This window comes from Watersipora subatra, chromosome 11 (genome assembly GCF_963576615.1).
Source record: "Watersipora subatra chromosome 11, tzWatSuba1.1, whole genome shotgun sequence".
NCBI classification, from domain to species: domain Eukaryota; kingdom Metazoa; phylum Bryozoa; class Gymnolaemata; order Cheilostomatida; family Watersiporidae; genus Watersipora; species Watersipora subatra.
In genome coordinates, this window is record NC_088718.1 from 4,733,237 (window position 1) to 4,750,000 (window position 16,764).

Genomic DNA, 16,764 nt, shown 5'->3' on the forward strand with positions numbered 1-16,764 from the left:
AATGATGACATCAAAAGCACTCTGAAAAGATTAGATGAAACATAACAATAGAGAAGGTTAGTAGAAATAGCACTCACTGCTACCAAAAGTTCTGTGTTCAATTTAGTGAGCAAGGAATGAGTAAGTTGCTTTAAACAAGTGGTCAACAGGTTTATTTGATAAGTCAAACTTTAGGAAGCCAACCTAGCAGTCAGAATCTAAAACCATAGAAGTAGAGTTAAAGGCGGGCCACTACTTATTGAAGATGATTGTATCAAAGAAAACTTTGAACAAGAAGAATATTAAGTAACTTCAGTCTCTAGAACCTCCAGAGTGAGAAAACCAACAAGAGCAATCAAGGTTACATTTAACTCACCCAAATGTCTGCAAAAAGCTATCAAGTATAAATTGAGAACAAATGGTTTGACCTTTACTGTTGAAGTATATAACCAGCCTTCCGTCACTAGATGCTACATTTGTCATCATTTTAAACATATAACATTTTCCTGTCCAATTGATAGGACTTATTACAACTGTGGAAACTATACCATAGCGATGTACACACTAATGTTTCTCAATGTGTAAATTGTCATAATTGTCATATCATCTTCCAGTGAATGTCAGGTTTTCAAAGAGTTACAAAATATTTTTGCTTCAAGGTTCAATGTTAACTCGGTCGAATCTCCATCTGGTCATGCCTGACTAAGTAAGGATTACAGAGAAAACAATTCTTACTCTAGCAATATTTCTACTTATACTTTGCCATCCTCGTTCACTCACGATGTCAGCTCGCACAATGGAGATAAATTAAACAAACTACAGCAACTATCAAAGAGTTATGATAGTATGATGCTTTTTGAATCATGGCTCAATGAAGAAAGGAACATCTTTATAATTTTGGTGGATTTCATCTACGTATATGTCACAGAGCTAATAAACAAATTGATGGTATTGTTGTAATTTACACATGAGATAATTACTCAGTTCTAAAGCTGGGTGAATACTCGAATAGATTCGTGTCAGCGATCTGGTTGCTTTTACCATTGCTTTTACTATTTTACCGATTATATACTCAGTTTTATACCACCCCCGAGGTCTTAAAAACTCTGAAAAAGATCAAACTGTTGACCATATCATTTTAAGCGTTTTAAAGTATCTCAGGAAATACCCTACAACTAAATTATTTATAGTTAGTGATTGTAATAATCTCGCCGTAAGCACAACCACAAACATTCTATCGGTAGAGCAGATAGTCAGTTTTCTAACAAGAGAAAATAAAATGCTTGATCTTATTTTAGATCAAGCATTTTAGATCAACATAGAAGAATACCTCCTATTCTTGCTAATGACCATTTGGCAATAGATGTACCATATGCCAATCGGTCTGCTCTCCAAGATATACTACGATCAAGAAACGTTCAGTCATGCCAGCATTTAAAATCGCTGTCACAAATTAATTGACATCTGTCGACTGGAATAAGTGATATACATCTGACTTAGTAGATGCAAAGGTTAACCCTTACATAGGCAGGTTACTAGTATCTTGGATGACATTGTCCAGAACTGTGTATCCGGGGGGGGGGGGGGGGGGGGGGGGGGGTGGGAGGGGGTGCCACAAAACTGATCATTAATCACCTCACCACTTTTTCGCAAACTATCGAGGGCTAAGACAAGAGCGCACAGAAAAAAGAATCATTCTTGAAAAGTTTTCTCAAAACTTCTGTCATGTAAGCTCAAAGAACTCCTAATAAACATGACATAAAATTAACAATACAATACATGCAAGCAAAAACTGGTGAAGAAATGTGAAATATTTAATAGGAAAAAACCATAATCCACAGTCAGTACAGCTGATGTTCATGGATAGAGTTTGGATGAATCCTACATAATTTGTTGAGCAGCCCAACTCAAACTACTTCACTGATCATAAACGTTATATATCCACTTTTTCTGACTTGTACAGTAAACCTGTTACTGTAAGTGTTGACATCCTTGGAGTTTATAAACTTTTGGCCAAAATTGATACTTCCAAACCAAATACTATAGAGGATTTTCCTAACCGGGTAAGCAAAAGCAATGACCATCTTCTTGCTGAACCAGAAGCAGACGTCAAGAAGAGTAATCATCAAGATGGTATATTTCCTGCAGTTTGGAAAAAAGCTGAGGCAATACCAGTAAATAAAGTGAAATCACCACAAAGCTTCAAGCAATTAAGACCCATATTTCTTTTTTCCTTTTAAAAAAGATTGCTGAAACTGTTATCTCCCAGTTCATTGTAGAAGGTCTGTCTACACTAGCTAACAACCAATTTACTTGTGCCATGAACCTTACCACTACGGATGCTATTATAGTCAAACGCAGATCTGATATACCTTGTGATCCTGATAGGGAAAACAAATTGACGATAGAAGCTTTGTTGTTAGGTTTGAACAAGGTATTCGACAGGATGTTGCACCATGTAGCTGTTGACAAATTGCTCACGCTTGTTACCAAACCATTCCTGGTGAGAATTGTAGCAAGTTTTCTTACAGACGGTATGCAAAGAGTAAATATGGATGCCCTACCTCATCAGACAAACACTGCAAAATCGAGTCTCCCAGGGAACTATTTTGGGTCCTTTCTTATAGAATGTTTTGTGTATTACTTCAAGCTAAGCATCAAACATATAAAGTATGCTGATGAAAGGGTACAAAGGATATGAAGGCTATCTTGTATAGCTTGTATAGCTTGTATAGCTTGTATAGCAATATGGAGTGTCAGTCACTGAATCAACCAAGACTACATCAATAATATATTTTACTTGTCAAACCTACTACAGCATGCAGCAGATTATGCATCACAATGGTGTAAACAGAAGTCCATGTCTTTGAACACCCCCTCGTTATAGACAATCAATTTCCTCCTCAGGAAAACCGTGTGCAGCTCTTCTATTACCATAAACAACACGAACATAAAAAATACCAACAGTGTTACACTTCTAGGCATACAAATAGACAATCATTTACAGTTCTCAAGCTATTTCGACTTTATTAGCTCAAAAACTAGACCATCAGCTCATGCTCTAATTCAGCTCAAAAAATAGGTATAAAACAAAAAGAGCTATCACTCATTTATCAAAATCGTATACTGTCCATTTTTTCTCACGCAGCTCCAAGCTGGTATATCTTTGTATAAAAAGTGATAAAGCAAATTTGGAATGATTTCATAAATAATTTTTAGGGTTATGCTACCTGATATGGACAGCTATGACCATTGTTTAAATGCCCTTAATGCTGATGAGCTAAATGTCTTTTTGAATATTTGCTGTTTAAAATACTCTATAATCGTATCTCCAATCTGACTGACCAGCCATTACATTCCTACTTCTCCAAAAAAACCACTTCACCTTATACCAGATACCAGCACCTTGCCGATCTACATTATAGAACAGCATTGTGCGCATTGAGATTTTTCTCTCAATACACATAATTTACTTTACTGATTTTTGTATTTTTGTTTTTGTCTCATGGTCTAATTTGCTCTAAACAGCCTTGACCTTGACCTGTGTATATAAAGTTAATATCTACCCAAAGTCAACTCACTCATCAATGGAGCTTTGATGTGACTGTTGCTTACATTGCAGACACTTTACTATACCATGGTGGTTATTATTATTATTATTACTATTATTATTATTATTATTAAAATATACTTGTTATTAATGAGCTCAAAGTGGCTGGTTGTTACTAGTGTGGAGAAGTGAAGACTCAATGCGAATCCTTTACAATATGTACTGCGCTCAAACATTCAGAGTGGCATTTGAATATATCAAAAACATCAAACACGAATAAAATGGAATAAGGGTTCACAATGCCTTAAAATTAATTGTAATTTAATTTCAATTACATGTTGTACAAACTGAAGGGAGAAGGGGAGAGGGAGGAGCATTGAACGTTATGATAAACGAAACCAATGAAGGTTCACAATCAATAAAATGGATGTGGAGTGTGACAATGAACTATATAATCATGATAATAGATGATGCTGAATGGCTAGGACGTTCTATTGAACTTTTTGTGTGCTTTGTGTATAATTAGATGGTGTGGCTGCCCTATTATCTAGTATTACGAGCTAGCAAGCGAACGCTTTATCGCTGGTAAGTATTCACACCACTTTTTTGTGCAACAAGGCAATAGACTAGTTATAAGTGAGTACAGATAATGCATCTAATCTAACTACCACATCTTTGGGTGTGTTAGAATTACTGTATGTTGATGGCTATGAATAAAACAGTTCTACATGTATCTTCATCAGGAATGAATTTTTTTGCTTTTATGATACTATATAGTAATACCTATGATTTTATTTAAATTTTTAGCACCACAAGTAAAACATTTTTTCTATAAAAATGATTATGGACTGTATAGTAAAGATATATATATGTTTTATACATAATATGTATATATACGTAACATATGTACATATATATATATATATATATATATAAAATTGGGTAAAAATGAAAGTTAAAGTTAAGTTTAAAACAACTTTATTACTAATAGTTTCATATTGCCATGCAATAATCATCAGATAAAATTGTTAGCACTGAAAACGACTTATATATAGATGGAAATAAAAGCGTAGGTCTTAAAATACCTAAATACACCACTGATACGTAGGATTAAAATTAGCAAGCAACACGATTTAAAGCCTCAACAATGCAGAAGTTTAAAAGTAAAAGGAATTTGCCAGCATGTCTACATGTTGAAACTAGTTCGCAGCGTTTGTTTAAGGTAGCAATGTTAGGATTGTATATAATATAAAGTTTCTCATACAGACATAGGTTGCATCTGCCTATGGTCTTGTTGTATGATGTAGCTCTTTTGACTATGCTCCACTTGATGTTATATTCTATGCCTTGGTCTTTTAAGGTCCATATGTGCTTACTGAGCTCGGTGCTTGATCTTTTCTCTACATTTCTAAAGGTTGTCATATGATTGTAATAGCGTTGTTTGAATGTGGTGTCAGTCAATCCTATGTAATGTTCGTCCGCAGATTGATCATTGGTGGTGACTGTCGCCTTATATATAATTGACTTGCTCAGGCACTTTCCTTGTAGTGGGCAGCCATTCTTATGTCGGCAGTTGCATTCTCTTGGTTCTGTAGTTATAGGGGTCTCATTGTGATGCTGCAGCAATCTGGTATTATGAGCGCTAATGATACTGCTCACATTGTTCATACAGCTGTAGCTTAATTTCACAAAGTTTCTATTGAAGATCTTACGAAGAGCGTGTGATTTAGGGAACTCTGTGTCCAGGATATTAAAGAAAATCTTACCGATGTTATTAGCTACATTTTTGCTGAATGGCGGGTTGTACCATAGTATCGGTCTTCGTCTGGTATTCTTGTCTCTGTTTTGCGCATTGTTTGTCGGGGTAGGCTGAAACACAAGCTAAATTTTATATTATATACAATCCTAACATTGCTACCTTAAACAAACGCTGCGAACTAGTTTCAACATGTAGACATGCTGGCAAATTCCTTTTACTTTTAAACTTCTGCATTGTTGAGGCTTTAAATCGTGTTGCTTGCTAATTTTAATCCTACGTATCAATGGTGTATTTAGGTATTTTAAGACCTACGCTTTTATTTCCATCTATATATAAGTCGTTTTCAGTGCTAACAATTTTATCTGATGATTATTGCATGGCAATATGAAACTATTAGTAATAAAGTTGTTTTAAACTTAACTTTAACTTTCATTTTTACCCAATTTTACATCGCTCTATTTTAATATTGAGCACTTTCATGCAAGAGACTGTTCATACTGCATCTACTGTATATATATATATATATATATTTATATGTAACATATAATGTATATATGTTAACGTATATACGTAAACATATGTAGCGTATATATACACGTATATATACATGTATATATGTACTGTATATATACATATATATATATATACGTATATATATATGTATATATATATATACATATATATATATACGTATATATATACGTATATATATATATACATACGTATATATATATATACAGTCAAACATGGATAACTCGGCCACGGGTATTCCGAACATATTGTTAACTCGAACGGATTCTTTGGTCCGTTCCTACACAAATAAATAAATTGCTTTAGATAACTCGAACTTAACACGGTTAACTCAAACAGTTTTTTGCCGAAGGAACAAACTTTGGTTTGTTTTAATCCGAAGGAATTTACATTAATCGCGGAGCTACGACTACTCTGCCTTCCTAGCAAGTAAAGTGTTCCCTATAGATATATAGTGTACATATATTTCCCCCGTACCGTATAATGAAACCGATGAGGAATGAGGAGACCGTATAAAACCTGATTAATGGGGGCGCTAACACGTCAGCTAAGTTACGGCCAAACTAAAAACGTAAAAAAGTATTAGTGATAAAAGTTTAATAAAGATTGACACAACATGCAAAATGCATATTGTAAGAGTGATTATATGTGGATATATAAGGATAACACACCTTTTCACAGACTACACTTGATAGGTTTTTTAAATGAAACAACTACTCAGATGTGAAGCATGCGTTTTTGGATTGGTCGTAAATGTTTACTCGTGTGAAGTTTTAAAAATTATCCGAAAATTTAGATATTTTTCTGTCAGCTAAGATTTGTTTGTAGTTTTAGGTGATGTGACTGCCAAAATGTTTTGAGATTAAAATTGGCAAAATTGATTCCTGTTAAAACGCTCAGAAGAAAAAGATGGATTTTTTTCCGAGTGTTTTGACGACGATCAAAATTTGCCAATTTTAATCTGAAAACCTCATGGCAGTACATCACCTAAAACAACAAACAAATCTCAAGTAATAGAAAAACATCTTTACTTCCAGATAAATACTTTTGAAACTTTACATGAGGGGCCCTATAACTTGTAACAAGCAATCTATGATTTTGCATTATACATAGTTTGTATATGTACATGTATCTTCTGTTAAATGCACGCACTTGTGACAGTGCTCTGATAACTTGAACGCTCTGATAACTCAAACACTTTTGCTCGGTCCCATGAAGTTTGAGTTATCCATGTTTGACTGTATGTATATACACTGTATGTGTATACTAGCTGTGCCACCCGGCGTTGCCCGGGTAATAGAAAAGTCTTTGGACAGAGAATTGATTTGTTTAACATATAACAACATTTGCCATTCTAACTTTCAAACTACATATCATGAGAGAAGTGTTTTGTCTTATAAACAATGAGAAGTAGTGAGAGTTGCTCGCTATTAGCCAGTTTAATAACGTGAGCGAACAGCTTCTCGTGACGTTATGCTATGACCCGCCAGTCACACGCGAAGCAGTTAGGTATTTGCTCTCATATAATGACTTATATTGGTAAGCTAGCAATTCGATTTCTGTAGTCTAGTGGGGAAGGCGTCAGACTGGTGAATGGCAGGGTCCGAGACCGAATCTTCTTCGGTCCTTCGGAATATTTATTCCAAGATTTTAAGATCTATAGCCGGACAATCAATCCTATGAACGACAAACTTTGAGAAATATATATAGATATACCTATGTGTATATATACATGCATATATATATCTATATATATATTCATATGCTACTAGTTATGGAAAATAGTTGTACCTTCCTTTGCAACTAGTGGCAGTTTCATGACCGCTCTTGTCAAGTCATCAAGCTGCTACTCAGGAGTAGCTTGTAGTACCTTGCCAAATACTATTAGATTACCAACTTTTAAAACACTTGTTCAACTCAATCATTCCTGATTTCTGTCTTCTCATTGTTTTTGCATGTAACAAAAGACATCATTATGTTGTTGATTACTATATAAAGTTATACGTGCATGTATGTACAGCTGATAGTAGAAACAACTTGAAACAAAAAGGTGGAGGTACCAATGAGACTCGAAACTGTGACAGAACTTAACTTGAGAAGGGCTGCTTGAAAGTTTGTCAGTCGATGACAGAGAAAGATTAAGATCTCTAGGAGTGAAGACATTTAGTTAAGACATGTTTTATAACACTGATTTCTGACACCCTATTAGCATACTTATTAGCCAGTGCGGAGAGAGCTCATTTATGAGGTGCTTGAATATTTTCTAAGCATGCAGTTTCTATGCAGAGAAAATTAACAAGCTTACAAAGACTTCACTCTGAAATTGAATAGCGAAGACTGACTGTTCCAGCGTCGCATTGCCAAATGTTTGGATTCAATATACAGATGTCTTGTATAATGGGCATGGCAACAGATGATATTTGCGTACAATACACGGAGACAAGAAGTAACAACAATTGATGCTCAATGAGTGGGTAAGGAGATACATGTATCTATTTTGTAACTTACTTATATAAGTTATATACTCAGAAAGTCTGAAATACCAATTTCCATGAGGGTGGAATATTCACTGCACTGACATGGAAATAAGTCATTGAATCAATATACTTTACTATAGTTCTATGATACGATTAAAGCAAAAAGTTGATCAATAGATCATCACTGGAACTCGTGTACAAAAATTATGTAACCTTTAGTTTTTGACAAACTCATTGATGTGAATCACTAAATTAGATAAACTAAAACAATGAATATTTTTAATACTAGTTTTCTTTTTGAAATACACACAATACTGCTGAACATTTTTGTCACCAAAACCATTCTGCCATCAACTGTTCATTACACTTTAATTGTATACTGACAAACATTTATGTGGAAAAATTCATTGCATCGGTTTATGCTCAAGCCCTCTTCAAAATGGAAAAGTGGTGAAAGAGACTAGCAATTTTAAATATCCGGTGACATAGTCTGGCGACTATGTTAGATATTTTCTCTTTCTGGCGAGTCAAAGTCGATAAAATCACCTACATCCTAGGAACCAGCTGTAGTAATATAAACAGCTACATTTATGTCAATCCAGACTTAATAGTATTTTACTGTAATACTGTATATCCTTTTCACAAGTGCACATGCTAAATGTGTCCTTTTTATTATTAATTAATACAAAGCGCCATTGGGTTACGATGCCCCTGATATGCGAATTTTTTGCCTTACGAAGTGGAACACTTCGTGCCTTACAAAGTGAAGCACTTCGTAAAGCGAAAAATTCAAAAGGAAAAAAGGAACAAACCTTTATAGTTGTTCATTTTTATATCTTTGCCATACAAAGATGAAAATTTCTTCAACTTTTTTCTGCCATATGATTTCAACTAAAAATATTATCGAAATCAAAATTTGGCTGTCGGTGTGCTGATTATGTTGAAATAATGAAGATGCCAATATGATATTCGCTGAAATCTTTTTCACAACGCCTGAAAGAGATATGATGCTCACTCGCCCTCTGTCTCATTTCAGCATTGTTCATTATTAGTTATAGTGAAAACGAAACCGAAAATAGATAAGTGACAAAATCTTAGCCAATCACAAAGTGGAAGTTTAGTTTAGAAAAAAACATACGAAAACTTATCTTTAAGTACGTGTTTACTAAGCTAAATTTATTTAAGTTAAATTCAATGCTCATGTTATATGTGTCTCGAAGGTAAGAACTCCCTACGGCACATACTGCACATAGACATTGGAACGTTACATTTTATAGCTGATCATAGTCGCTAAATACACTAAAGTTACTGTAAGTAACTATAGTTACTAGGGTTAACATATTATTTCGTTACTAATTTTCAACATTTACCGAACGCGTATAAAAGTTTGATGAATTTTACCAGGGGGTGTTTGATTAAATAATTACCATGAGTTTCTATATCACTTTATACGACATTTTTGCCTTATGATGCCAACACTGAAATTAATTGAAACTATATGATTGAATACCAAATCATTTTTCCTTGTAATCGTAGCAAAACCGCCCTTATTTAGCCATTACTTGCTTATTATTTCACCTTCACATTTAAACACTTTTACAGTTTTATTTTTTCTTTTAATTTATTTCAACTGCACAAAACACTTTTCATGATTTGAAGTTTAAAAGTTACAGTTGTTTGAAAAAGTTTGAAAACCTTTATAGTTGTACTATTTTTTTTCTCAATTTATTTGAACTGCACAAAAAAATCTTTCATGATATAGAGTTTGAAAGTTAAAATAGCAACTGTTGTTATATGTTAAATAGAATTAAAAGATTTTTGTTGCCGACTTTTTCATTACCTGAGCATTCAGCTAATTTTTACATAAAGTAAATTTTACATAAAATAATTTTTAGATAAAGTAAAAATGAAAATGCATAGCTGACAGCATTGGAAAACACAATCATATAAAGATCACACTGAAAAATGACAAACATGAAATTTACTCTAACAAAAATCAAATATGAAAGAGTAAATACTGTGTGAAGCATGTAAAATTCCCACATCACAATTGTAAATATGGAGTTGTCCACTCAATGGCATCAAGCTTATGCTTACTTTACCATATGTTGCTCCTATCAGTTCTCCCCAATACAAATGCTGTTTGTAGAAAATGATGACAAGGACTGCAGCTTTTGCAGCTGGAATTTTTTTAAGCTGCTTCAGCCTGTTTCTCTACATACATATTAATGAGTTGGCTTGGTACCCAACCTCTCCCACAAGACTTGTACCGATAGATGCAACACGGGCTAATCCTGAGCTCATCATCAAACTCTCCAGAGAAAGCTTGAAGACTGACCGACCAAAAGAAAAAGAACTTTTCATCACCGTCTCTGAAAGTGGGCAGCTATTTTTATTACAAAAATTCAACTTGTATTGGAGTAGTCTCCCCTTAGATCAAAGGCCAATATGTAGCAATGATATATGAACCTGTAGGAATAAAAGTTGGTCGACTGGTGAGGCCTAAAAAACCCAATTGCTTTAACATGGCGCAGCAGTGAATTGTGAGTTTTAGTTTCAAAATTGGTGAATTTCATTTTTAAATTTCAGTTTCAACTCGCCACAAAGGTCAAACATATAATATGTGCCATTTGCTCCAAACTCCTGCAGTTGTTTACAAGGATTAACTAATTCTTATTAATTAGTATTATCTCAATCCATCATTTAGGCTGTGCATTAATTCCTTGTTGCCATTGGCTGAGTTATTATACATTTCATTGGTCAATACCAAAAGTAAACAAATAGCACATTGCCAAAGGTAAATTTCATTGTGACTTTCATATGAGAGTTGAAAGCGAAAATTGAATTTGTGAATGTAAATACAGCTTAGTGCCTACTGTAGAGTGAAACAAGATAGATGTATCAATAGATGTATCAATAGATGCATGCCTAGTATAATATTAAACTCAGTTTAATAAGCATTTGTACATAGTTTATTAAAACAAGGCTCTGACTCACTATATTTGCTGGCCCTTTTTTATTAATACTAATGAAGTCAGGGTCAAATTTCAGTTAAATTAAGAACATATTTATGAAAACTTTCTTTATTATATTTACGGTATGCCCAAGTACAATTTATTAGGCCACCTGCTACAGTTGTCAAAAGAACTGAATTCAAGTATTGTTGATTCTAGATTGGCTTTGTAACTCAGTGAGATTGGGCAATAAAATGTGTATGCTGTCAACCGCGATTGCTACCGCTGCCTCCAGCAACATGACATTCGTGATGCCGCAGTCGCACAAGCTGTGTAATTGGATAATTCAGCTACAACAGCTCTTTGCCAATTTAAAGTTTGTCAAGCACATTCCATCAGAAGAGATAAAAAAATGGCACACAGCAAAAGAAAACGGACCATTTCTATACTCCAAAATACCTGATGGTTGAAATGTCTCCATAACTGGATATCGACAAACTTGGAAATATTTTAGGAGTAAAGAGCAACAGGCAGCTATAAGAAAGGCCTTCACCTTTACGACGCGCTATGAAAGCTTTGCCAATCAGAACTTGGCTAAAGCTAGGCAAAGTTACATCCATATAGAAAACCCCATACTTATTGGCGTGCATATGAGAATAGGTGATTTGGTCACGATTAAAAATGGAAAAAGACTAGCGACAAAAGCGTTTCACGATGCTGCTCTTTACAAAGCATTTCTGTATTTCGATAAATCACCTGCTATAATATTCGTAGCAGCCTCGGACAGTCCAAAACTAGCCAAAAAGATGCTCTCAGATGCCGCTGAAAAGTATAACATCTTCTGGTCCAGTGGCACAGCCTTTGAAGATATGGCCACCCTTTCCAAATGTAATAACAGCATTATAAGTGGTGGTACATTCAGCTTCTGGACAGCGTGGCTTGCAGGAGGAGTAACCTTTTACAACGCTAATGCATCATTGCCAGATAGTCCTTTTAGTAAAAGGTATATAGAAAGCAACTTTATTCTGCCATCTTGGATTTCAGTAGCATGGGTTTGAGGAGTTGTCCTTTCCGAAAAATCTGAAGCTAGAGAAGTTGTATTCTGTTTATTTGTTTCCAAATTATGTTTTGAATTTTGTAGCTGTAATTCAACCTAGTTGCCACACTTGCTGACCTAGCAGCTCAAAATGTCTTACTTGCTAGTCAAATATGGGGTATCATCTAAACATGCCACCACAGCACTAGTCTAGACATATCAGCAAAAGCAGAAGCTTGTTCAACAGACACTTTTTTTTACTAAGTTAGGTAGTATTTTAGTGAGTGGATGGGGAACATATCATGGATATTTGTCCATCGCTATCTACAAAAAAATACTATTAAGGATTGTCTTCTCTTTTATTCTAAAGTTAATAAAAAAGAGAGAACAACTCCTATCACGCAGCAGTATTTCGTTGCAAGTTACTTGAGTCGCTTGAATGTTTTCCAAGTCCATTATTTTAAAGTTTAATCAAGTCAGACTGTAAAATTCTTGTTATTATATATTTTTACCTTACTTAGACTCCTTCCATATTAAAATCTCTTCACATTTGAGTCCTTTTCTCGAAATGCTAGATGGGGAAATAACAAAGCAATTAATTTGACAATGAATTTACACTTCAGCGTGATTAGTATTGATTAAGGTTGTGAGTAACCAACCTATAGATCCCATTCTAACTACTACAGAAACAAGGCTATCTTAGAAGCATGCATTCTGTGGTCTCAATTGTAGCTACACTATCGACACCATACTGGCACCCTTTAATACAGCCATAAGATGAGGTGGTACTACAAGAGGCAAATTTTTGATTTATTGCTTGTTCATAACTCAAAAGTTTAACGTACATGACACCCTCTCCAAACTAAAATGAAATATTAGATTTTTAATTTGGTTTTGATTTTTTAATTTTAATAAGCATAATATGATATTCAACATAAATAAAATCTGTTCACATTCAACATACATACCCAAACAATAACACACTTTGCTTTACCTATTTCAGGTCAATTAAACATAATTGTAGTGCTAAATTTATAACATATTCCAATATTTGTGTATACTATTCCATATATTTATCATATTCAAATAAATTTAAATATTTTACATCAAACTCCCTAACAACTACTCAACACTGTCATCATTCTGACAATGGAAAGATTCACATACTCCTGGATCAGCCTATCTTGCCTGATTCTTACGCTGCGTAAAACAAGTGCTTTATGCTTTCTAGGAAAAACTAACAAAATACTGAAACATCGAGAATGATAGTTCAGTTCAGACAAATGCTAAGGTTACAATAAGCGAAGGGCCAGTTTGTATCTCATGTTTTGAAATCAACTAGTGCTTTCAAGGACCCTCAATGTCGCCTATCAATGCGGTAGTTGTCTTAACATCTGATAGCTGTTGTACAATGTACTATAAAACATGACAGTTCTGAAAGGATACCGTATAAAATAACTAGTAAAAGACAGCATATGATACAAATAACAAATATTGCTATACATTGTATTGCATTGCAATACAAATTCCATTGCATTTATACATTGCAATACAATTACATACATATTGCAGTGCACTATATTGCATTGCAATACATATACATATGCATTGCAATACATATGTAATTGTATTATAATGCAATTTGCATCGCAATATGTATTTTAATGCAATATGCATTGAATTGCAATCCATATTGTATTGCAATGTAGTGTATGCTCTTACAATGCTATAGCATGTAAATGTACAATGCTTTGTAATGCATGTTTAAAAACTCAATTACCTTAACGTACATGTAGAAGACATAAAAAAATCACTTATAGGACACAGAGAAAACCTTTGACATCTAACAGCAAAGCATTCATACTGTCAATAAACTGTAGCTTTGCCTGTCGAGTGGATCCTGTCAATGGAGGTTTGAGCTTTTTAAAAGAGTCAACAAGAAGCTGGTGATGAGCTTTACCTTTCTGCTGTTCAAGTAGCATCTCCTCCAACCGCTTGTATTGGTCCTTAAACATAACAATCACTTAAAGCTAACCCAGCAGAGCGCAGGCTATGTTATCTTCGCTTCAACACACTTAAGATGCTTCTCATTTTCTACAAGACTAGCTTATATATGAGCCTATATAGCCTCGAAGTCTATCGACCTCATCTAGTAGTATCAAGAGTATCATATAGTATTATGAGTACCATCTATATATTCTTCCCTTAGAATATAAGAATCCAAGTAAATAAAATTAGGTCTCACAAACTGGTTCCCCTTTGGTAAATTGCTGTTCTGATCAGTAACTCTCACCTTTCACTGCACTCCACCTGGTACCTGTCACTGGCTAGTCACACTACACACACGCGCGCGCACACACACGCACACACCTGTCACAGCACCTCACCTGTCACAGCATCTCACCTGTCATGTACCTTACCAGTCACTAATTAGTATGACTAACCCTAGACAAGCACATGTCACTGCACCCCACCTGGCACCTGCCTTACCTGTCACTGGCTAGTATGACTAATACCAAACTTGCACCTGTCACTGCCCCTCACCTGCAAAAATCCATCCAGCCTAGCTCTAATAGCTAAATTTGCATCTTTCTTGTTTGCTACATGCATGGCCATCTCAGATAGAAACTCAAATCCAGACTTGACTACATCACTGCCAAATCTACAACACAACTACATCACATATCCCAAATGTCTCATGATAAATAATTCTACAGTCACAAAACTCTACTATAACAATTCTGCATCAGAGAAACATAGCAGCAGAAGTTTACCGAGCCAAGTGCAAGAGAAATAATGCTTGTATGAATATGGGCAAAATGGCCTTGTGACACGACAGGTCTAAAGGAAGTTTTACAATCATTGAAGCACTCAATGTAGTAAACACACTAGTACTTGACTGAACAGAAAGGGTTAAGTTGATTTTATTTATGGTACAGGTCGACACCGTAAAGGTTGTAGTCTGAATTTTCTAGACATTTTTCAATACAGGATTGGACAAATTTTTGAAACACCAAACCACTGCTATTTTAGTCTGATGCCGACAAACATTCCTCAACACTTTGGTGCCTACTCTTGTATAAACAAGCAGGTTCCCTCATCCTAAACTGTATTAATAACTTTACATTGACTGTGAAAGTACTTAGACTAGCACAATTACTGTTTAACTGAATATCATTTGGATGCACCAAGTTTGTAGAACTCAATAAAAAAAACAGAAATCAAATTATCAGAAGTCAAGTAACTGAAGAAACATAATGATTGCATTACACTGAGTCTGATAAGTGGTGTGTTTTAAGAAAGGAAAAACAAATTGTTTTAGTGTAAATCTCTTGATGCTGTTGAGAAAAAGCCATCTGGTTTTGTCTACTTTTGATCCTTCATTACCAAAAACCTCTACCAGCCTGTCGTTAGAAACTAATGCTGTCAGCAGCCATTATTTATTTCTCAGCTAGTTAGAAATTCTGTCAGTATTTCTGTGATATCTCAAGAATTAGTAGTCCAATCGACTTGAAACTTCTCAAATATACAGAAAACATATGACTCATGAAGCGGCCAGATTTTTCATAGTTCTAGCTGAACCAAAGTTGGCACAAAACAGCAGCTAAGTTTTTTCAGGCACAGGATCTGATGAGACAACAGCACCCTGAATTATCACGGGCCCACGCTACTCAGTGTTAAGGAAGCAACCATAACTTACTTGTGAAACTTAGATGAATGGAGGATAAAATTGGTTCTAAGAGACTAGGAGGTAGTTCGAGTACCTTATCGGGGCGTAACTCAGAGACAAAAGCTAGCAGTTTATAATACAAGGAACATAGGCTAGGAAACTGAAGGAGAGAGGCATCCATTATAGGCACATAACTGTCAGCCTGAGAAGAACAACCTCCGTAGCCGTGACTGACACCTCCTCTCCCGTCTCTGGAGGTAAAAAGGGAGAGCTCAATGCCCACATTATCCAACTCGCAGGCCATCTTAATATGTATTGTGCGAAAAAAGATTCTTATTTCAATACATATAATTTACTTTACTACTTTTTGTTTTTGTCTCGGGGACTAATTTGCTCTAAACAGCCTTGACCTGTGTATATAAAGTTAATATCTATCTAAAGTCAACTCACTCATCAATGGAGCTTTGATGTGACTGTTGCTTACATTGCAGACACTTTGCTATTCCACTTAGTTGCTGTTATTATTCAAATATACTTATTATTAATGAGCTCAAAGTGGCTGGTTGTTACTAGAGTGGAGAAGTAAAGAGTTACCTCGAAGCCTTTACAATATGTACTGTGCTTAAACATTCAGAGTGGCATTTGAATATATCAAAGACATCAAACATGAATAAAACGGAATAAGGGTTCACAATGCCTTAAAATTAATCATAATTTAATTACAATTACATGTTGTACAAACTGCTGGGGGAGCATTAAGCTTTATAAGTGAAACTATTGAAGGTTTACAGTCAATAAAAGGGATGTG

The 16,764-nt window shown here is 34.8% G+C and overlaps 1 long non-coding RNA gene across 1 annotated transcript; it reads left to right on the forward strand.

The window, feature by feature from the left end:
- Positions 1-8,210: 8,210 nt before the first annotated feature.
- LOC137408238 (uncharacterized) lies at positions 8,211-11,903 on the forward strand. The gene is made up of 3 exons (XR_010980061.1): positions 8,211-8,293; positions 10,446-10,674; positions 11,470-11,903. It is a non-coding gene; the product is annotated as an uncharacterized lncRNA (long non-coding RNA).
- Positions 11,904-16,764: the final 4,861 nt, after the last annotated feature.